Source organism: Balaenoptera acutorostrata, chromosome 1, assembly GCF_949987535.1.
Source record: "Balaenoptera acutorostrata chromosome 1, mBalAcu1.1, whole genome shotgun sequence".
NCBI classification, from domain to species: Eukaryota; Metazoa; Chordata; class Mammalia; order Artiodactyla; family Balaenopteridae; genus Balaenoptera; species Balaenoptera acutorostrata.
This window is the reverse complement of record NC_080064.1, coordinates 66,183,133-66,206,990: the sequence shown is the minus strand read 5'-3', so window position 1 is coordinate 66,206,990 and position 23,858 is coordinate 66,183,133. Positions and strand designations below refer to the sequence as shown.

The 23,858-nt window shown below is 37.5% G+C and overlaps 1 protein-coding gene and 1 non-coding gene across 3 annotated transcripts in view; both read left to right on the top strand.

Moving 5' to 3' along the window:
* SLC44A5 (solute carrier family 44 member 5) overlaps positions 1-23,858 on the top strand; it is a 357,535-nt gene that overhangs the window by 50,880 nt on the left and 282,797 nt on the right. The gene's annotated exons all lie outside the window — the stretch shown is intronic.
* On the top strand, positions 14,097-14,201 carry LOC114237975 (U6 spliceosomal RNA). Its single transcript, XR_003623420.1, has one exon. It is a non-coding gene; the product is annotated as a U6 spliceosomal RNA (small nuclear RNA).

The window sequence follows — 23,858 nt, the reverse complement described above, 5'->3', positions numbered from 1 at the left end:
TTATGGCTGTGATGGGTCTTCGTTTCTGTGCGAGGGCTTTCTCCAGTTGTGGCAAGCGGGGGCCACTCTTCATCGCGGTGCGTGGGCCTCTCACTGTCGCGGCCTCTCTTGTTGCGGAGCACAGGCTCCAGACGCGCAGGCTCAGTAATTGTGGCTCACGGGCCCAGTTGCTCCGCGGCATGTGGGATCCTCCCAGACCAGGGCTCGAACCCGTGTCCCCTGCATTGGCAGGCAGATTCTCAACCACTGCGCCACCAGGGAAGACCCCCACCACGTTTTTGAAATTATTTATTAATAAAGGTGAAAGGGGTGGGAAAGTTATTTACAATTATTTTATGGTCATCAATGTGGAACGGGTGAGATAAAAAACTAAAGATAACATCTAGAAAATAAATATGCCACTACGGAATCAAAGAGCTGCGAATGGAAGCTCCTTTTATGTACTGTGATGATAGTCAGTATTGAAGGGTGTCGTCATTTCTTTTTCTTTTTTTTTTTTGTCGTAATTTCTTAAACATGACAAAAACTCCAGAGGGATAGACTTCTTGAATTAGTTATTATGAACAAGGTTTTCTGAGCATTCAGAGGTGGGGAATACAATGAAAAAAAACAACAACAACAACTTCCCTGGAAATTTATGCTCTTAAAAAATTTATCAGGGTATATTTTTGTATGAATAAGGTATTTTATCAGTTGGTCCATCAATTCACCTACTCACTCAACCACCCATTATAATGGTGTTAAGATTGGCATTTAAAAAAGCCTACTTGAGAATCTGTCCTTTACCATCAGTCAATGAATTTTTTTCAATCATATTTCTTTAAATAAGAACTTTAAACTTTTATGGATAGCAAGTTAGTGACTGATTTCCATTTTCTTTATTGTAAAAATTGGGCTTGTTTATGAGAGTTGTGAGAAAAATATAGTCTTAAAATACATCTATCCAGTCATTCAACATACATGTCAATAACACATACTTTGTGCTGAGTGCTAGGATTCAGTGGTGAATATAGTTAGTAGATTTTAGAGATGGAAGGAACACCATGAGATGTTATAGGATGAGCTGGTAAGGCATAGTTACTGACTAATGAGACACAGACATGGAGAAAGGTTGTGGCTTGCCCAAGATCAGAGCTTGTAAATTATTCCTCAGAATATATAAGGTTATTTTTAGATATCATTTTGATTTGCATTAATCTTCTAAGCATTACTGAATGATAAACTACAAAGATAGCCAATGATAAAACGCCATTGCACAAATGAGAAACCATTAAAAAGGATACTCTTTAGAAGAGGGAGGGTTAGGGATAGATTAGGATGGAGTGGGGGAAAATATTTAGGATCATTTCAGTTCATCTGGAAATTTTTCAAACTTGAGTCTTTTCCCCTGTTGAGTTGCATATGGCTTAAAGAGTTGAAAAATAAACTAATGTTTATTGAGAATCTAATGAGACTCTAATATATGCTAGGCACTTTAATGTATATTAACTCATTTAATGTTCACAACTACTCTGTAAAATATTGTATTGTTAAGTCTGAATGGCTGTTTCAGCTTAGTGTCAGAGTGTGTGTGTCATTCCTTAACGGTTGTCATTGTCCAGAGTCTGACACACAACTCTCGGTTCAGTAACTGGACTATTATGTGGTCAACCAGAGGTTAACGGGTCCAGGCAAATTGGTCCCTTCTAACCAAACTCATAAGAGTCTGGTTATAAATCAGAGCATCAATTTACAAGTCTCTATGAGGAAATTAACTGCCAAGTAGACCAAATATTCATGTCAGCTTGTCAGAACATTTTCTTCCCTGAGGAGAAGGACGCTTGGGAAATAAAGGACAGGAGAATGCCAAGGAAGTATAAAATTAGAAGAAAGTGAGTTGAATGCCCTTAATAAGGAGAGTGTCATGCAGTTACTGGAGCCCAATGTGCCTTCCCCACATAGGAATATATCTGCCTGGCTAAGGGATCTGAATACTATTATTACCGAGTCAGGTCCCTCTGTCAATATTGTTTAAGATCATGGCCAGTTGTAGACTCAGCTGCAGTAAGAGAGAATAGATTAGGAGAATCTGAGACTTTGTTCAAAACAAGCCCTCTAGTTTGGGCCAAGCATCTGCAGATGCTAGAAGAAGGAACAGAGAGGCAGTTTATGGAATAAATATAGTAATCGGGTTAGAGATTATGACAATAATCATCTCTAACAGTGACTCAAGATTTATTATGTGTTAGAAATTGTGCTAAGAACTTTACATCAGTTACCTAACTTAATTCTCACAACAACCATCTCTGATAAACGCTGTTAATATTCCTATTTTATAGATGAGAAAACTGAAGTTTAGAAAAGTTAAAGAAATATACTGGAAAGTGGAATCTTAACATAGGATAGTCCAAACTGGATTGGGGGCATCTCAAGGTTACTGTGTGCAAAGTTGAACTCTTCATTTCTTCTTAAAACACATTCCTCCTCCAGGTCTGAAGCCTCTGGGTACTAGATCCCTCCTTCTCTCCCTCCCTCCTTCCTTCCTTCTCTCTCTCCCTACTTCTATCCTTCCTTCCTTCCCTGCTTCACTCCCTCCACTCTCAGTTCCTGACATCAGAAAATCCAGTAAATTTTACCTCCAAAATACATAGTGGATCTTCCCCCTTTTCTCCAGCTCTGCAGTCACCACTCTAGCCCAGTTATGGACCACCTCCTGCAGCCGCTAGCCCCCCTCCCCTGCAAACCAATCACTGTCCAAAGAGTGGTATTTTTCTTTATTGAGGTGTAATTCATGTAACATAAAATTAGTCATTGTAGTCATTTAAAAAGTGTACAATTGAGTAGCTTTTAGTACATTCACAATGTTTTGCAACCATCACTACTATCTAATTCTAGGACATTTTCAAAAAGAACCCCTCATCTGTTAAGCACTTTCCATTCTTTTTCCCTTGGAAACCACTGATCTACTTTCTGCCTTCAGGAATTTGCCTGTTCTGGACATTTCATGTAAATGCAATCATACATTTGTGGCCTTTTGTGTCTGACTTCTTTCATGAGAAATAATGTGTTCGAGGTTCATCCATGATGGAACATGTATCAGTACTTAATTCCTTTTTATGGCTGAATAATATTTTATTATATTGATATATCACATTTTGTTTATCCATTCATCAGTTGATAGACATTTGGGTTGTTTCCACCTTTTGGCTATTATGAATAATGCTGCTGTGGACCTGTTTTTGTTTTGTTTCTGATTTTTAAAATTTTTATTTATTTTTTTATTGGAGTATAATTGCTTTACAGTGTTGTGTTAGTTTCTGCTGTACAGTGAAGCATATCAGCTATATGTATACATATATCCCCTCCCTCTTGGACCTCCCCCCACCCCTCCCCCCACCCCTCTAGGTCATCACAGAGCACTGAGCTGAGCTTCCTGTGCTTTATAGCAGGTTCCCACTAGCTATCTATTTTACACATGGTGGTGTATATATGTCAATCCTAATCTCCCAATTCATCCCACCCTCCCCTTCCCCCTCTGTGTCCCCATGTCCATTCTCTATGTCTGTGTCTCTATTCCTGCCCTGGAAATAGGTTCATCTGTACCATTTTTCTAGATTCCACATATATACGTTAATATAGGATATTTGTTTTTCTCTTTCTGACTTATTTCAGTCCGTATGACAGACTCTAGGTCCATCCACATCTCTACAAATGACCCAATTTTGTTCTTTTTTATGGCTGAGTAATATTCCATTGTATATATGTACCACATCTTCTTTATCCACTCATCTGTTGTTGGACATTCAGTTTGTTTCCATGTCCTGGCACTATAAAACTCTTAGAGGAAAACATAGGAAAAACACTCTTTGACATAAACCACAGCAAGATCTTTTTTGACCCACCTCCTAGAGAAATGGAAATAAAAACAAAAATAAACAAATGGGATGTAATTAAACTTAAAATCTTTTGCATAACAAAGGAAACCATAAACAAAACAAAAAGACAACCCTCAGTAGGGGAGAAAATATTTGCAAACGAAGCAACTGACAAAGGATTAATCTCCAAAATATACAAACAGCTCATGGAGATAAATACCAAAAAAAAAACAAAACAAAACAACCCAACTGAAAAATGGGTGGAAGACCTAAATAGACATCTCTCCAAAGAAGACATACAGATGGCCAACAGGCACATGAAAAGATGCACAACATCACTAATTATTAGAGAAATGCAAATCAAAACTACAATCAGGTATCATCTCACACTGGTCAGAATGGCCATCATCAAAAAATATACAAACAACAAATGCTGGAGAGGGTGTGGAGAAAAGGGAACCCTCTTGCACTGTTGGTGGGAATCTAAACTGATACAGCCACTGTGGAGAACAGTATGGAGGTTCCTTAGAAAACTAAAAATAGAACTACCATATGACCCAGCAATCCCACACCTGGGCATATACCCTGAAAAAACCATAATTCAAAAGGACACATGTACCCCATGTTTTTGTTTTAACACCTGTTTTCAACTCACTAGTGTAATCTTTTAAAAATGAAAATCATGTGGTTTCCCTATTTAAAAGCCTTCAATGGCTTCTCATTACAATCATATTATAATCCAGATGCCTTCCTTTGCCCCATAAGGGTTTGCATGCTCTGCCTCTCCTTTCTCATTTAAGCATCTTTCCTCTTCCCTCAATATGTTCCAGCCACACTTGCCTCCATTTAGTTCCTCCAACTTCCCAAGCCTTTTTAAGAGTATGTATACCTGCTGTTTTCTGGCCTGAAATGTTCTTTCCATTATTTCATGTGGCTAGTTCATTTCATCCTTCAAATCTTCATCCTTAATGTTACCTTCCCTGAGAGGTTTTTCCCTGGCTACATTATTTCCTGTTTCCTTCCTAATACTTTTCCCACCTTGTAATTACATGGTTGTTTCTACTGTCTGTCACCCTCACAAGAATGTAAGTTCCTTAAGGTCAGGAATTAAAGTATACCCTTTTTCATCATTACTATCCGCACCTGTGCTTAGCACCATACTTCACATAGAAGAGGTACTCCATAAGTGTTTGTTGAATAAATAAATAAATGAGAAAGATCACAGGTGCTGGATGTGAGATGGAGTAATTCAACATGTGGTTACAGAGGTATACTAACAAAAAGGAAGAGCAAGACGGTGGGGAATCTTCAGTTATGCTAACATTTGAAAATCTAGGCAGGTGAGTGGTCAACAGAACAAGTCAGTCATTGGTTCAAGATGGGAATTTGGTCAAGGAGTCAGAGCAAAACCTCTGCATATAAAGTCAGAGTTATGGAAAAAAAGAGCATGGTTAATTTGATGTCAGCTCCAGAGAAGTTGGCTAAATTTTCTTAAATATCACCTTTCTAAAATCAGGATTGCGTCTAGAAACCAGGCTGGGACTGAGGTTACAGCCATAGCTTTTGGGAGAGGAAGGACGCAAAAGATGAGGAACTAGGCAGGGATGACAAACCCAAAACTGTGTTAAAGAAACACTAATAGACTTATGCTCTTCAGATCATCAATCTCCTTTTCACACTTTTAATTAACACTTCATCCTTATCTACTTGATGTGAATAGGTTGTGGCTAAATCACATCATGTTCCCTTGCCTCCTGGATAATGACCGCCGAGGTCCTTCCTAGCTCTGAAAATCTATGATCCTCCATGCCATGGTTTCCAAGTTTCAAATGATATTTCACTGTACACAGTTGATGTTGGCTCTTTCTTGATGATTTCATTGGTAAACAGTCTTCATGGACATAAGAAGTGTTATATGTGTCTGTGGGTCCTTGTGGGTCCTTTCAGACAGAGTGGCACTTCTAGACTTGACTGCTTGACTCAGAAAAACAGCATATTTTGGAACCCGTAGCCCTTAATCTACTGACTAGAGATAGAACTTCAGAAATAAAGAATTTGAGTAATATTTAGTAGCAAAATTGCCTAAATTATTGTTTAATATAGTGGTTGATTAATGGTAAACACATATGTTTTAAAAAATCATTAAATTTTAGAAAGTTAACATCCAAAGTATTTTTTTCACTGAAGTTATTAGATCAATCCTTTCTCTGAGGATTTCATTTTGATTCTTTCTGAACACAAAATTAAGCTAGTAGAATAGAATGTTACTGGTACCTAAATTACAGGATTAGACTAAATCTATCTTATTCTTCACTGTGCAATGAAACATGATAAAAATGAGAATTAGTCTGTACAAACCAGAGATGTGTTAACAAGATTCTTAGACAAGTGTTAGACATTTTCCATGACTGATTAGGTAGCACTGTAATGAGACAGAGCTAGTCTTGGATTACAATTAGAAGTTTGAAGCAAGACTTTGAAGTTTTAAACAAATTTTATGGAGTACAAAAATGGTTAAGTTGGGCTTCCCTGGTGGCGCAGCGGTTGAGAATCTGCCTGCCAATGCAGGGGACACGGGTTCAAGCCCTGGTCTGGGAAGATCCCACATGCCGTGGAGCAACTGGACCCGTGAGCCACAATTACTGAGCCTGCGCGTCTGGAGCCTGTGCTCCGCAACAAGAGAGGCTGCAATAGTGAGAGGCCCGCGCACTGCGATGAAGAGTGGCCCCCGCTTGCTGCAACTAGAGAAAGCCCTTGCACAGAAACGAAGACCCAACACAGCCATAAATAAATAAATAAATAAATAAATAAATTAAAAAAAAAAAAAAAGGTTAAGTTGCGCAATATGAAATGTCAGCTCTGGGCTTCTTAACATGTAACACTGAAAATGTAAAGTTAAAGAAAAATGTGATAACGTTTAAAGATAGATCTAAAAATAACTTTTGAAAAAGTCTTGAATTTGGACTTATAAGGAATAAAAACACGAATCAAGGAGAAGATATTTAAGGAAAAGAATGGTTATGTAAGCAAATGTAGAAGGACTAATGGAAGTAGAAAATCACCATTTTGCAACCACTATGGAAACTGGATTCAGAAGAATAATCAATGGCTGCCAGAAGTTTGAGGAGGAATGGGATATTTATGTGTTACCAGAGTATCTCCTTAGAGATTATTTATTAATTACAAAGCGAGAAATGGTAACTTTACAGTGGGGAAACTTGACTGCCACTGCTTTACTGAGTGATCAAAGTTAACATCACCAGTGATGGGATAAACTAAGATTTGATTCCTAACGTGATACACTGAGAAAGTCACAAAATCGTTTCTGTAGTATTCCTGCCAAAAATGCATAAGTCGAATCTAATCATGTGGAAACATCAGACAGACCCAAAAAGACATTCTTCAAAATAACTACCTTGGTACTTTTGAAAAATTTCAATGTCATGAAAAAAATGTGAAGAACTGTTTCCAGTAAAGGAGACTGACAAGACATGCCAAAAACATGTGATTTGTGATCTTTGATCTGTATCAGAGAAAAAAAAAATTCCGTAAAGGACATTATTGAGACAATTGGAGAAAAAGAAATAAAGACCATAAATTAGGTAAAGGTGTTATATAAATGTTATATTCCTGGATTTGATCAATGTGCTGTGGTCACATAAGAGAATAACCTTGTTCTCAGGAAATGAAGAATATCCTTGTACTTAGGGATAAAAAGGCATGATTCTGCAAATAACTCTCAAATGGTTCAGGAAAAATATTTTGTGGTGTGTTTATGTGTTTGTGTGTGTGGGTAGAAAGGAGAAATATGGGCAAGTGGTAAGAGTTGGTGAATTTGGTTGAAGGGTATACAACGGTTCTTTGTTCTATTCTTCAGACTCTTCTGTAAGTTTGAAATTATTTCAACATAAAACGTTAAAGAAAAAAATGAGTGATTTTTAATCATCTACCTGAGGAAAGGTGTTCTTTTCTGCTTGAGTCCCTGTCACTGAATAGAAAACATTTGACAGTGCCAAACTGAAAGTGTGGACCCCATGGGGCAGAGCTGATAGCAGAGTTGGTAGATGAACTTGCAGTATTATTTATCAGTATTATTCAGAAACCAAGGTCGAGTTTCTTATAACTCTCTCTGAAGATTGTTACCTTGTGTGGATAATTCAGTTCATTTTATAAATATTAAAAGGGCTCCTATTATATGTCAAAAACTTTGCTAGGCACTGGGGCTACAGTGATGACTGAATCCCTTGTTCTCAGGTTATTGACAGTTGGGGAGGGGGGCACAGCTATAAAAATAAATTTAATATGAAATAGTAAAAGTAAACATAGAAAAACAGGCCCAATAATTAAGATGGTATCGGAGAGGAGGGTTTGATGTGGTTGAGGGGAGTGACAGTGAGGCCCAGGAGTTTTCCATTTGGTGGGGGGGGAGGGATGGAGCAGTAGAGATTCCTGGCAAAGGGAGCAGTAAGGGCAGAGGCAGGAGATGTAAGAAAGCTTGGATTGTTTTGGGGACTCTTAGCAATTTGGTATTGTTGAAGTGGAATATAGCTTTCTGATTTTCAGTTTGTAATAATAAAAATTTAGTTTTTAGTTTAGTTATAGTTATGAATATTGATGACATTAAAATAGTATAAAATAATTAACACTAGGGAACATACAATACAAACTGATCCTTTCATAAGCTGTTCTTATTTTGTATAACGTGGCATTTTAAAAAATAACTTGGGATTCCTCCTATTTGGCCTTTGTACCTTTTGCAGCTTTTGTCAAATTTGAATAATATATGGACTCTTTTTTTTTAAGGAAAGAAATTCCCATAATTCTCAGCAGGTACATCTCAGATGCTTAGTGGCTGGTGGATCTCAGTTTGAGAATAAAAATGCCTTTTAATTACAAATTACTACTATAAAAGAGATATTTCATTTTCAATTGGCAAAAGTGTTTTGGATTATCAAAATGAAAATAAAACAAATAAAACACAATCATCAAAATGAAAAATATTTACAGTCTTTGAGTCAAAAGCTTAATATTCATATGCAAGCTTTACACAAATCTGTAAATAATACATTCAGGCACCCATAAGTACATGGGCAAACAACCTGATAAATAATTTACAAAAGATGAAATAAAAATGACTAGTAAGCATTTAAAATGTCCACCTTCATAATAATTTAAAAAGTAATTTATAATGAGAGACCATTTTTGACCTGTAAAATTAGTAGATATTTTTAAAAAGTATAACTTGGGTTGATGAGCATTTTTAATAATAGAAAAAAATTGCAAGCAATCTAGTTACCCAACAGTGTGGAAATAGTTAAATAAAATATGCATTGATGTAGTATGATATTACCTGGACATTAAAATGTTGGTTTTGAAAAATTTTAAATAGAAATGCCTATGCTTCTTATAAGTTAAATGTAAGAAGCAGTGAACAAAAAGTGTGATTTCCCCTTGTCAAAATTTACATAGAGGATTTTGATAAGTATGCTATGGTAATAGAGGATGTTATCAGTAGGAGAAACTGGGTGAAGAGTATACAGGAACTCTCAGTACTATTTTTGCAGCTTCTTTAAGTCTAAAATTATTTCAAAATAAAAAGTTAAAAAACATACATAGAAAAAAGACCAATAGGAAAAACAACCAAATCTTAGTAGTAATTTCTACGTGGTAAAATTAAGTAGTTTTTCCCTTTCATTTAAAAGATGCTTTTCTGTAACAAATTTTTACAAGTTATATGTTATATCATCATCATCACATACATACACAACTCCTCTCCCTAAAATTAGAACAACAACAAAAAAGCTAAACTTGAAAGAAATACACCATCTACCACAATCAGTTTGTTGATCAGTGTGGCAGCTAAATATAAAAACATGAATGTGAGTGCTGAAAAAGGGTCCATATGGGTGGAGGATAATACAGAGATATCAACTGTGTAGGGATGCATTTTACAGGTGGATGTGAAGTGTGAGAGTAGATAATAAAAATAAGGACAGAGATAGATTTAGGAGACTGTGGCACTGAGAATTTTATTTTAGTAGTAAAGAAGAACAGGAAGTTGTCTCAAAAGAGAGTAGATACCTGAAGTATTTTATGTTAGAAGAGAATTAAGCTAATTCTCTGGGTTTCTAGGGAGCGTAAATCATAGTAGATTGTGGGAGTATTCCCCAAAGGTTTGTTTTTAATAAGTTAAAATTATTTCCTTTAAATAACTATCTTCATACTTGTTTTTATCACAGACTCCTTTCTAAGCAGCTCAACTTTGCAGTGGTTCAGGTCTTCTGAAGAGACAGCCTCTTAATGAGTGACGAAGGTAATCATCTACTCGAATTAAGTCCTTCTTGATGTAGAATTTTGTGTAAAATATTACTTGTTCAATATTAAATAAGGACAAATAGAAAAATGAATATATACTATGGTGTCACTAGGAGCCATACCTGAAAAACTGCAGTATATTAGACATTGTGTTTCTCAGTCTTTTCCTATCTCAAGACCTCTGAGATCCATGGGAACCTCCCTCCTATGCCTGGGGGCTCCCTATAGCAGCGATTCTGGGGAAGGTGTGGTGAACAGGGGCTATGTGGTTTGTAAAAGCACATCACCATGCATACTCAAGTCAATTCTGAAACTGCTCCCTTTCTCCTGCATTGCCCCCTCCACCTTAAGAGTTATTGCTAAAAAAAATATAAGTAAATAAAATATAAAATAAAATAAAATAAAAAGAGTTATTGCTAGAATCAGAACCTTCACATTTTTCTTAAAGGATTATTATTTTCAGCCCCCTTTCTCATTTTTCTCCTTCGAGAAGGACCTAGAGGCTCCACTTTAAATTCTGACCCTGATTCCTGCTGTCTTCATAATTAGGTTTTAAGCCCCTGGCAGGGAAAGTTCAGGTCTTATCCACCTTTTTACTTTCTTCAGTGTTAGCCTTTAACTTTCTTTTTTTAATTTTTAATTCTTTTGAATTCTATTTTATTTTTTTACACAGCAGGTTCTTATTAGTTATCTATTTTATACATATTAGTGTATATATGTCAATCCCAATCTCCCAATTCATCACACCCCACCCCCCCATCCCCGCCGCTTTCCCCCCTTGGTGTCCATACGTTTGTTCTCTACATCTGTGTCTCTATTTCTGCCTTGCAAACCGGTTCATCTGTACCATTTTTCTAGATTCCACATATATGCGTTAATAGCCTTTTAAAAAAAAGGTAGTTACGTAGTAAATGTTTACTGAAAATGAATACTATTTTCCTTAAGGGCAAATTTTATTCCTTCATGAAGGAAAATCTATTCCTTGCTATGAAAAAAACAGTAAATGTTGCATAAGTACAAATTAAAATGGAAGATACAGAGTGTGTAGCTTAAAGCTGAGCAGCAGCTTTGATCTTTGGCTGAGTATTTTAAAAAGATTATAAGGGTTATTAAAAATAGGATCTAAAGGTCTAACAAGACTTTAGAAAGGGCCCAAGAATGTGTCTAAATCTGCATAGGCTCCTGAAGGCTGCAAGCACATTGCAGTATTCTGATCATCACTGACAGGGACCTCTGCTCCAATGAATGTGTTACAGGGGAATCTGTGTCCAGAGCCTCTGCCCTCTGAGTGTGGATTGCAGTTGTTCCTCAAGTATGAAGACTGGGGAATGACAGATTTAAAAGACATTTTCTTTTATGCAAATATACAGTATTATTAACATTCTCATGCCTGGGGCAGATTACTTCAGTTGTTTAGGCCTGTGTGCTCCTTTGTGAAAGAGAATAACAATAATCACCTCGTAGACCAAGGTAAGGATCAGATTGACCCAATGTCTGAGGAGTAGTATGGATATGTTGAATAAACAGTGGTTTTTATTTTATTCACAAATTGAAATTCAGAAGTATGTTACAAATGTTTAAGTATATTTGAAATAGAATTACTAGGGTCATATTATACCTCAGCTCCATTGTAGGTTAGATTGGCTTATGTGAACAGAGAGCAGGGCATTGCTACCATGTCTAACAATGCTTTAAGGGAAGGCAGTTTCTCAAAACCACATAACTGGCGTCCTTCTACAGTTGTGGAACTGTGATGCACTCGTAGGATGAGTGGTACCCAGCTCTTTTCCCTGTTGCTCATTTGATATTTATCTCTCTTTCCTGAATATTGGCTATTAGATAACCTAGAAGAGATATCACAACTTTCACCATCAGGAAAAAACCATTTCTTTCACAGGTAATATCTACTTTGAAAACTTCTACTAATGGATGCTTTTCTTGGCCTTCATTTAAAGTCAAGTAGCTTGCAGGCCTCTGACCTTAAATTAATGAATGACTTTCTCTTTGCCATTTTTAAGTTAGACTCCTTGGGCATGAGTCATTACTCAACTCGCTTTGTAAGGACACTTACTTTTCTTTTTTTTTTTTAAATTTATTAATTTATTGTTTTTGGCTGCATTGGGTCTTCGTTGCTGCGCGCGGGCTTTCTGTAGTTGCGGCGAGCGGGGGCTACTCTTCGTTGTGGTGTGTGGGCTTCTCATTGCGATGGCTTCTCTTGTTGAGGAGCATGGGCTCTAGGCACATGGGCTTCAGTAGTTGCGGCACGCGGGCTCAGTAGTGGTGGCACGTGGGTTCTAGAGCACAGGCGCAGTAGTTGTGGCGCACGGGCTTAGTTGCTCCGCGGCATGTGGGATCTTCCCGGACCAGGGATCGAACCCGTATCCACTGCATTGGCAGGCAGATTCTTAACCACTGCGCCACCAAGGAAGTCCACTTTACATTTTTTTAATCAATTTTTTTTGCAGTTTTTACATGTGCAACAGATGAAAAACTGTGATGATTAGAAAAATCATAGAAAAGAGTATAGATCTTGGCAAAAACGTGCCCATCCCTAGGACAACATTTGTATACTTGTTAGAGTAGAACACGGAAGCTGCAGCATCACCAGTGCTACCATTATCAATAGAAAATATTCAGTAAACATAAAATCACCTGTGAAGTTGTGCTAGGTGTCATAATAAGGGAATCACATTGAGAACAGTGACCAGGAATTACTTATATAGAATTGACAGATGGACAGAATAAAAACAGTAAGCAAATATCTGTGTATGGGCACTGTGCTTTTCATCACATATAAGTTACAACCTAAATTTTGGCATGTGGATAAGGTTGATTATGTGACTGAAATAGCAATTCGAAATAAAGTTTAGGACTTTCATGTCTTGTCAAACTGATGCATACAATAGTAAGGTGAATAGGAGCTCTTGAGTTTGTCAGGGGTTAAGGCATTTCAGTTTTGGCAGCCACCAGTGCAGGACATCAGGATAGTGGCAGGGAGAGTGATGGCTGTTATTCTTTGGAGTGCCTTCTTCAAGGCTGACCTAGACTCTGGTTGGGCCTGGTGCTAGTGCCTGAGGCAAGATAATGGCTAGTGCTACTTTTCAGAACGTGCCATTGGCTCCCATGACTGTGGGAGGGGTCAGAGAGGGGAACACCAGCATTTTTATGCATGTAGCTCCAGGGCAATGTACGGCTTCAGGGAAAAGAAAGAGGAACACCAGTGCTAGAGAGATAACGATGATGAGACTTGGGGAAATGATTTAGCACCAGAAATTGCCTCAGAGATGAATATTAAACTTAATCTGAAACTTGTAAATTTTGTTTCCAAGTGCACATGTGAGCAACAAAGCCAGTAGACGTTTAAATGGGATTTTCAAGCTGACAGTTTATCCACACTTTAGGCTTTAGCTTAAATGGGAGTGCTGCAAGTCACTTCTTACTCATTTCTGCAATTGAAAGGGAGTCTTTATAGTAATTCTTAAAGCCACTGAGGATTTATTTGTATTAACATCTTAATTTTGCTAAATGCCAATAAAGGTTATGCCTTATATTCACTTTTCTGTTAGGCAATTGCCTGAAAGAAAAATGTGACATTGTAAAATTTAAGAAATATGTCATAACTAGTATTTCCAGAAGCCAAGAAACTATTTCTATATATATATCTGTATCTATACCTACATCCATATCTGTATTGTCCAATGGTTATACTCTCAAACATACTGATATTATAGAAAATAGAAATTGATATGTTTAGAGTTCATAAGATTAAACATCATATAAAAATTAAACACACACCTATACTTAAAAAAAAAAGACTGTAAGAAATGAAGGTAAAGGCAATAATACTTCTCTTACATCGTAAGATAAACATCGTTGATCAAGACCCATCTGTTCAGTCTTGGATTTTCTATTCTATTTCTGTGGTCAGCCTCACTCCTGTGGCACACATAACAACACTAGAATATTACAAAGAAGATAAGTATAGCCCCTGTGCAAAGATGACTTACAAATTTGTAAAGTTGCCATATTTTTGCATAGTTAATGATTTCTTTCTTTGGGTTCTCATGACACATTGTATATACATTAGCTGTCATCTTACTGTATTGTAATTATTTGTTTACTTCTCTACCCCTCAACAGAATTACTAAAATAATGAAATTATTCTTTGTATCCATAGTGGCTTGCACATTGCCTGGCTTCTAAAAAGCACCCAGAAAATGTTTAATGAATGAATAAAAGCTTTATAGTCTATGAGTAAGAAACCGGCAGCAACTCTTTGTATGTATCCTGCTAACCCAGAAATTGATTCTGAAACAGTTAATCCTTTTCTTACCTTCTCACCTTGTCTTCCGGATGACAGAATTTCTATTTTAGTGTGATGCCCACATGGCCACCTCCTGTTGATAACTAGTGGGCACAACTCAGTTTGATGATGGACAGATGGACAAGCCTGCTGTTGTTCTTGGCCATAAGACTGTTCCTGCATATTCTCTTATTTGCATCAAACATGCCTTTCTTCCCCTCTTTTTTTGCCAGACTGTACATATTTGCTCCTTACATTGTCTTGCAGTATTAAAGGCTATAAGCAGGCTTTGGAAGACAGATAAGCAGAATTATTTTGAGAGATGCATGGTATCTAACACAAAAGAAAAGGACTTGATGGAAAAAAGGCCATAAAATATTGCTGTTATTCAACTGAGGAGGTGTTGGTTTTCTCTCTTTTCAACCATAGTGCGATTGAAATAAAGCTGCAATATATTTCTGATAAAAGAGATCCAGATTATGGTACCAGTTATAATTCATTCAAATTTTATGTATAATCACATGCGTAAATAGTAGTTGCTTCAAATTAGCTATATAAACTAGAGTTGCATAGATAAGACATTGGCATGTTAATTATTTAAACAACATGCAACATTCAAAACATTTTAACACATATATTTTCTTTACTACAAAAAAGGAAGGGGGGGAAGGAAATGAATATTTAGTTTCTATCATGGGTCAGGCATTTTTGTGCTTTTTCCTATATTTTTCATGTAATCCTCAGAACTACATTGTAAAATAAATTTTATTGTGATTATTTTATAAAAGAGAAAACTTGAGCTTAAAGGCAATAAGTAATTTGCTCATGGTCACAGAGCTAGGAAGTGACAAAACTGATTCCAAATCGAGTCTTTTCAACTCTTGAATGTATTCTCTGCCTACTATGTTTGATTAGCTGGCATACAGTCAGTTTTTAAGGAATTTGGGTTTTTATTATAAATAGTAGTGTTTTAAAGGATTTTCCATAATTGTGAACGGTGTCTTGAATGTCAACTAATGTTTCTGCTACATGAGATGGGATTCTTTTTTTTAAATTAATTAATTAATTAATTATTTTGGCTGCGTTGGGTCTTGGTTGCTGCATGCAGGCTTTCTCTAGTTGCGGCGAGCGGGGGCTACTCTTCGTTGCGGTGCGTGGGCTTCTCATTGCAGTGGCTTCTCTTGTGGAGCACAGGCTCTAGGTGTGCAGGCTTCAGTAGTTGTGGCACGCAGGCTCAGTAGTTGTGGCTCGCGGGCTCTAGAGCGCAGGCTCAGTAGTTGTGGCGCATGGGCTTAGTTGCTCCATGGCATGTGGAATCTTCCCAGACCAGGGCTCGAACCCATGTCCCCTGCACTGGCAGGTGGATTCTTAACCAGTGCACCACCAGGGAGGTCTGAGATGGGATTCTTGTCCCCTTTTCCAGCTGAGTAAGTGGGTTGATTGAAAAATGATTCAATAATGTGGTACAGGAAACGTGATCTCTGAATTTTTGGAATGACTAGGCTGGAAGCAGAGTGCTCAGTGTTTCACAAACATTCTTAAGGAACTACTGGCCCATTGTTAGATGTCAGGATTTGCCTTGGCTGTCCTTTTTGCCTAAAGGGTCTGTGCTGGGCTACGATGATGGGGTCTGACCTCAGCTCTTGTTTTCATTCTTGTTTTTGACCTGATTCATGGAGCACCAGTGTCTTGACTGATAAAGGGAGTTGAGGGAAGAATCGCTCCAGCCTTCTGGGGCTCTCTTAGCAAGCATCAATTTGTGGCTAGATTGTTTTCTGAGGCCCATTGAGATTGTTCCTGTGTATATCCAGACCCTAGGACAACCCTTGAACTGATTGCGTTTTTTTTTGTGGAGCAGGGGCCGTGCAGATCCTGAACTTCCTGTGGCTGTTTTAGCACCACTACTACTCCCTCCCCCGCTTTGGCATGGTAGCAGAGGGCTTACTAAAGACAAGAGATTCTGTGTGTTTGCTACTTTCCTCATCCTACCCTCAAACGAGTTAGGCTCACCTTCTCCGTGTGAAAGGACAGGTTATAGGACCAATTGATGCTGCCTTGTAACCAAGTAACATAGTTGCTAAATGGGATTAACTCTATGAAGTAACAGACCTGCCAGCTGTCATCCTGGTTTCCTTTAGTAATGCAGACAGTGCCAGAGGCAATTTCTAACTGTGTTAATGATGATTACCTGCCCCTCCCCCCAAAAAAAGCCTTCAATTATAGTATGTCTAAAAATGAGAGTTAATCAAGACAGAATGATCACTTGGCTAGGTAAAATTTAACAAGTGAGTTTCATTCCAACTGAGTTACAAAGGTGATTGTAATGTTTGAAAACTCTTTTAGAGAGAGGCTCTGGAAAAATTATAATTCTGAAATGCTGGTATAATTTCCATGGTGAGGAAATGGTCATTATGTTAAAATACATGTTTATTTCTCTCTCCCTCATATCTTTTTCATATTTCTTTAAATATATGTGTTTTCCTATAATGTAAATTTAATGATTAAACTATATTTAAACTAATGCTTTGCCATTAATGAGAGAAAGGTCACCTTTAAAAAGTTGATTCAGTAGTGTAAGTTATTTCAGGACTGGAGTTGAGCCCAGTTCCTGTTAATGAAGACTATTTCCCTTTTCTTTTTCTAAGACAGTGGAATTAAAATAATCAGTTCTGTCTCTTTCCAGTCATGATGCATTCTAGGCTTAGGTAAATAAACCCAACTGAAAAATAACAGACGAGCCAACCCTGTCTGTCAGTCGGCTCGAAGCTGTCATTTTTCGTTTCAACGTTATATTCATGAGCATTAATATGAAAAGCCTCTGTCAAACGTTTGCTTCGTGTGTTTTGATTGCTTTAGAATGGCAATTTAAATACTGAATTTCAGAAATGAATTAGGAGGGGAGTGGAGAGAGAGCCCTGCACAAAGTCAGGCAGCTGGTTCTGGTCTTGCTCTGCTACCTTGTATGCGCCTGGATAAATCACTTTAAATTTCTTAGCATGCTTCCTTTGCTTTTAGAACCAAGATGGTTCGACTAGGTTGGGATGGCACATAGGTGTGCGCTTGTCTGCCAGCTCTGATCAGTTGGTCATGCCTGCCTAGGGGGCTGCACTGGGGATGAGGGTGAGCCTTTTCCAGGTGACAGGAACACTGGGAGCGAGAGAGCCACTTATTTGCCAGTACCCAGACTCAACTATCAATACTTCTTGGGTCATTTTCTGCTTCTATTATGACTTTCATGATTGTTTTTTTTGGCCAAGCCACATGCCTTGTGGGGTCTTAGTTCCCTAACTAGGGATTGAACACACGCTCTCGGCATTGAAAGTACGGAGTCCTAACCACTGGACCGCCAGGGAATTCCCATGACTTTCATGATTTATTCTTAATTTTTAACCACAAGAAATGTTCTCTCTATCCTTGAAGGTAATTTGAAAATTTAAGAGCAAGGAGACATAGTCTTTGAGATCATCTAGTCAAAACTAGGCTGATGTGTATAAAAATGCTTTGTAAAATGTCGAGCACTATTTTAGATATTTGAGGACAACATGGCTAACTAATGGTAAGCGTTCCCATTGTTTTTTTTTGGGACCCCCCTTCCTCCCTAATTTTTGTGAAACGCTTGCTAGAGAAATGATGCAGGTTTTTAAAAGTACATTTCTTAGAAGTTATTCCACTGACATTAAATTAAGAAAATTAAGTGTTAAGTTGTATCGTATAGGCCGTAAACACTGTAGATATTCCAAGAACTAGAGAGCTAGGGTCATCAGGGGATATTGAAAGAAGAGGTAGAACTTGAACAAGGCCTAAAATGGGCAGAAGTTAGTAGGGCATTTTAAAGTATGGGACAGAATTTGGAGAAAGCATGGAATAAGAACAAAGCACAATTTGGGACGATAAACAGGAAGTATAAACTGTTAGGTTTCAATAAGGAAAAATTTGAATTGCTAATAATATTAATATTCATAGTTAACATTTATTCATTCATCTTCCCACCAATATTTTTTGAGTCTTTCCAATGTGTCAGACCCTGTTCTAGATACTGGGGGTATAGCTTTTAGTAAAATAGACAGAAATCATTGATTTTTAGAGCTTACATCCTAGTGGGAGAAGACGGATAATAAACAAAGCAATACGTGAAATATGTAATATGTTAGAGAGTAATAACTACAAAGGAGAAAAATAAACCAGGGGAGGAGACAATGGAATGGTAGGGGTGAGCTGCAGTTTTGGATACAGTGGCCAGGGAAATACTCAATAGGTGGGTAATGAATACCACATTTTAGGCACTCTGCTAAGTGAGTTATAGATACGAAATCATTTAATTTTCATAGCAACTTTATGAGAGTAGGTACTATTGTTATTCTCATTTTATAGATGAGGACCTGAAACACAGACAACCAGAGTCATCAAGAGTGCACAGCAATTAACTGTTAGAGCTGGGATTTAAATCCAGGAAGTCTAGTTCCAGAGTTTATAATTTTGGTCTGCAAATCTGGATAACAAAAGTCCTTGAAAAGGCTGTCAGAGGTCACAGTATTGATAGCATTTTAGAGCTAGAGGGAAATTTACTTATTTTCTAATCCAGTGGTTTTCAAAATGTATTAGAGCCACCTGGAGAGCTGGTTAAAACCTAGATTTCTGGATCCTGTCCCCAGTTTTTTGATCCAGTAGGTCTGGGGTGAGGTCTGGGAATTTGCATTCTAACAGGTTTCCACGTGATGCTGGTGTTGATGGTTTGGGCAGCATTTGGGAATCACTGGTTAGTCTAGTGGTTGGCAAACTCGGCTGCACATTAGAATCACCTGGGGAGCTTGTAAGGCCAGCCCATGCCTTAATGCAGGATGTACTGAGTACGCATAATTGGTCTGGGCTGAGACTCTGGTGATATTAGTGACTACAGTGAACACAGGGGATTAAATACCACTGGTCTAGTTTAGCCTTCATTTTACAGATGAGGAAACTGAGGTCTGAAGAAATAGCTATTGCCTTCTTGTTTTGGCTCCTAGCATTCTGCACATTGTTTCTTGCTCACCCACTCGGTTCTTGACTGTATAAGGTCAGGGGCTCTGTTAATCTATTTGCCACACAGTAAAAGTTCAATAAACCTCTGTTGTTGAGTTACGAATGTAGCTGGGAATAGGGAACCACTGAAAGTTTTTGACCAGCCAAGTGACATAATGAAAGTAATATTTTAGGAGGATTCATTATTAGAAAGGGTAGGGTAAAGAAATTAGAGCTGTGATGATCTTCCTTTTGCAATGTTCCTGTAGAGCCTTGCCACTCAAAATGTGACAAAGACCACCAGCAGCAGTAGTATCACCTGGAGCTTTGTTAGACATGCAACTCTCAGGCCCCACGTCAGACCTACTGAATTAGAACCTACATTTTACAATATCCCCAGTGATTTGTATGCACATGGAAGTTTAAGAAACACTGCCTAAAACATTATATGACCAATACCTGGGCTTATAGGGTGGCCCTAGAGGAGATTGAGAAGCAGCAGCAAACATAAATGGCTGAGCAGGTCAGCTTTTCCTTAAGCCTATTCCTTGATATCTTTCTTTCCTCCTCCAGGATCTTAATAGGTATTCAGTGGTCAAAAAGGTTTGGCAAATACCAGGTTAAACAAAGTTAACATGTTTCTTTATGACCAGACTTCTTTTATCTTTTAATATGCTAATGCACTTTCTGAATCTCTAAGATAAAAGTCGAAGCAGCTACACAGCACAGTTTTTATTGATCATGGAAGTTAGTCTGGGAGTCATCTTCACATATTACTATTTTGTGGAGCACATCTTGGTAAAGATGTAATAGGCCCTTTGTGATTATTAAGGTTCCAGACTTGTAAGATATTCTAGCCCCTGGTCATCTTAGACTTCCTACATTTAATATCTGTTACTTATCTGTGCAAGTGCCCAGCCTTTCCATCACTGGTTCAGGTATATGACTTTACTTCTGACTTACTTTCATTGGCTGAGCCCTATTTGGAAAGAATCATAGGAGAGGTCTGTGGGTTCTCTCAGTGCTGGTCTGGGAAAAACATTCAAGAGTTAGTTGCTGGTTATGGTGTCTGATGAAAATGAGGAGGAGATACTGGAGAATGTTAGGGTCACTGGTAATGTACCAAAGTTTAGACTGTGGTAGGAATAAAATCAGGAGGTATGACTGAGAGCAAATACTGAGCGTATAGAGAAAAAACATGGAAGTTTGATTGACTATTATGAGACACAACATCTGTCAGCAAATTTATAGTCAAAAATAAAAAGTGAATGAACAGATACATTGGGGAACTAGGGTAGGGCGGTCCAAAATGGCTTTTCTGCAGTTAATTTCCATTGATGGCCTTTTTGAAAAATCATGGCCCATTTTAACCTTGACAGGTTGATTTATCCCATATTCTATGACTCAGAACACATTTGATTTTAAATTATGTTCTCCAATAAATTACCAGTATTTTGGATATAATTCGTATTACTGACATAAAGTTTTTACTTTATTTTTGGTAGCAGAATACCTACTCTACTCTTAGCCCTAAGAGGAATGAAAATATTTTCTCAATAATGCCCTTACTTTGGGCAGTAAGCACGTCACTTTTAATTTTTATCTTTCCTGTTAATAAACCAATGGAAAGTATTTTTGATTTAGACCTGTCCCTCAAATGCTCAAAGGCTTTATTTTTTATCCCATTTCCTGACACTTAAAAAATGTCATTTCTTGAAAAATCAAGGGAGTACTGTTCTTTCTATTTATGGCATCAATATAACTTTTCTTAGGAATTTTTCTCTTGAAAAATGTAATATTACTTTAATGGGTGAACTTGGATACATAAACGTTTCAAATCTGATTCAATTTGTTTCACTTTACTGAACCCTTAGTTAACAGAATTTCTTGTACTTTCAGGAGAAATTTTGAAGAGAAGGGAAAAAAATTTAAAAATCAAGAATGTATTGAATTAAATAGTCTTTGATTTCAGAAACTTCTGGAGGGGATTAGTTAAGTTTAAACCCACTTTTCTCCATCTCTAAAATCTACAGTTCTCAGAACACTATGACTAGAATGGTGATCCAGAGATCTTATAAGCTGCTAAGTCAACCCAAAGAAATTCAATTTTTCTTATTTTACTAGATAAGGCAGAAAAGCAGACTGATTCTTTACACAATATATAGAGGATGGCCGTCTCTAGAAGGAGTGCTAAGATGCTTGTTGTGTCCTATTGTCAGGCTAAAAATGGTGGGAGATGCAGTTAAGTAGGCAACCCTGACTCTTCAGTGGAGGGGGGGCATGGGAGATTGTGGTAGCTGAGTGACTACCTCTGAACAGGCAAAGAGGACTAGGTGGGTGCTATGAGCATCAGCTGCTGAATTTTGCACAGCGCGGGTAGCTTGTGCCAACTCTACACCCTATGGTCATAGGGAAGGGATAATAGAGGCAGGAATTGTCCCACATGCCAAAGGTAAATTACTAATGAGCCTTACGTACATGCTACAGGTTGCCACTATTCTAGAAAGATTTTCAACAAGGATTGAAGCTGGAAATTCAAATTAAGCCTTGGGTTACTAGACAATACCATCAGCTAAATATTTGTACAACATCCATCCAATAAAGTTTTTATCAAACATCATCAGGTGCCAGGTTCTGTGCTGGCTGCTGGAATACCAGGGCAAAAAAGGTAAACGTTGTCATTGCCATTGTATTGCTTGCCAACTAGAATGGGATGCACATAAGTAAACAAAATCGTATAACATAGTATATTATGTGCTCTGATAGGAGAAATACAGTGAACCATGGTAACATACAGAAGAGGGGTGCTTAACTTTTAGTTAATGAGTCAGGTAAGAAAGGCATCTACAGGAAGGATGAATAAGCATTGAACGGACTGAGAGGAGCTGGGGCAGGAAAGAGAATTCTGGGCAAGGGCAAAAAAAGCATGTACAAATGGCTGGAGAAAGATGATAAAGAATGTTCCGTTTAGAACATACAGATCTTGGGAAGGAGGAGAAGTGGCTAGAAGTGAGGCTAGAAAAGTAAACACAGTCTAGACGTGGGGTTTTGTAAACTTTTAGGTTTATTCTAGATGAAAGGGAGAGCCATTGAAAAGTTTTCTAGCAGAGAAATGATTAAACATGTGTTTTAAGATAATGACTCTGACAGCATTCTGGAGACTGGGGTGGAGGGAGATAGTACTGGAGACAGTGAGACCAGTGGGGACACTGTTGCAGAGGTTTATGTAAGAGAAGATGGTAGCCTGTATTTGACAAATGATTTCATTCTTAATGGCTGGTATTTTTGTATCTGGCACACTAGACGTTAAAGTGATTTACTCTTACAAGATTCAAGATTTTATGTCATTCTTTAACTTAATATTCCCCACTTTATAATTCTTCAAGAAACCATTCTTATTTCCTCTCTCTCGTATCTTTGTAAATGATTATGTTTTTCTTGCTTCCTGAATATTCTCCTGCCAATGTCTTTTTTGCTCTTGACACATATCTCTTTTCCACCTTTTGTCATTGTGTTTTCTTTTTCAAACTTGAGTAAGGAGAATTAATGTTGAGAGAGAAATAATTATGATTCTGGTGAACAGGTCTCGTTTGTCACAATTATGGAGAAGCTGAGGTTTTCTGGAAAGGACTAGTAGAAAAAAATTCAGTGGTTCTCAGCATTGGAAGGAAAGAAGATAGCTTAAAGACAGATAGTGCTTGTAGAGGAAAGGCTTGCTGTACAGCAATCAATATACTAGGATTAGGAAAGACCAACATGGATCAACCCCAAAGTGGAAAAAGTAATTAAGGGCACAAAAGGCACATAATACATGTCAAGTTCAAAGGAGAAGCTCTAAAATTACACAGTGGAGTTCAGAGTTTAAAAATGACAGAAAGAGCAAAGGCAGAAAATGACAAAAGCATTTCATGTAAGACTAACTAAAAGTGCTGAGATATTACAGCGATAGTACATGGGACACAAAAGGTCAGTGAACAGCCTGGAAAGGTGTCTAATGGATGGAAAGGGTAACCCATTGATTGAGGGGGCCTTGTAGACATTGATTAAAAAAAAGTAAAATTAAATGAATTCTTTGCCTCAGTGCTCTCAAAAGGCACAATCTTGCTAAAAAGAGAAATCAATTTAAAATGAAAGAAATAAAATTGTTCCTTGGAAATGTTACCAATCAATAGGTGGTAAAGAAATTGAGAAATTTGAATTCTCAAATAGAACTAGATATGCTTTCTTCCAGAATTAGTGGTGTCAAAAGCCAATATTTCATTCTTAGGTTTGGAAACCCTTTTAAAAATGTATTATGTCACTTTTGTGTATTTTGTTCCCAAGTCACTCAATGTAGGCCATTTTTATTTTTTAATTTTTAATTTTTAATTTTTTTTTTACATCTTTAT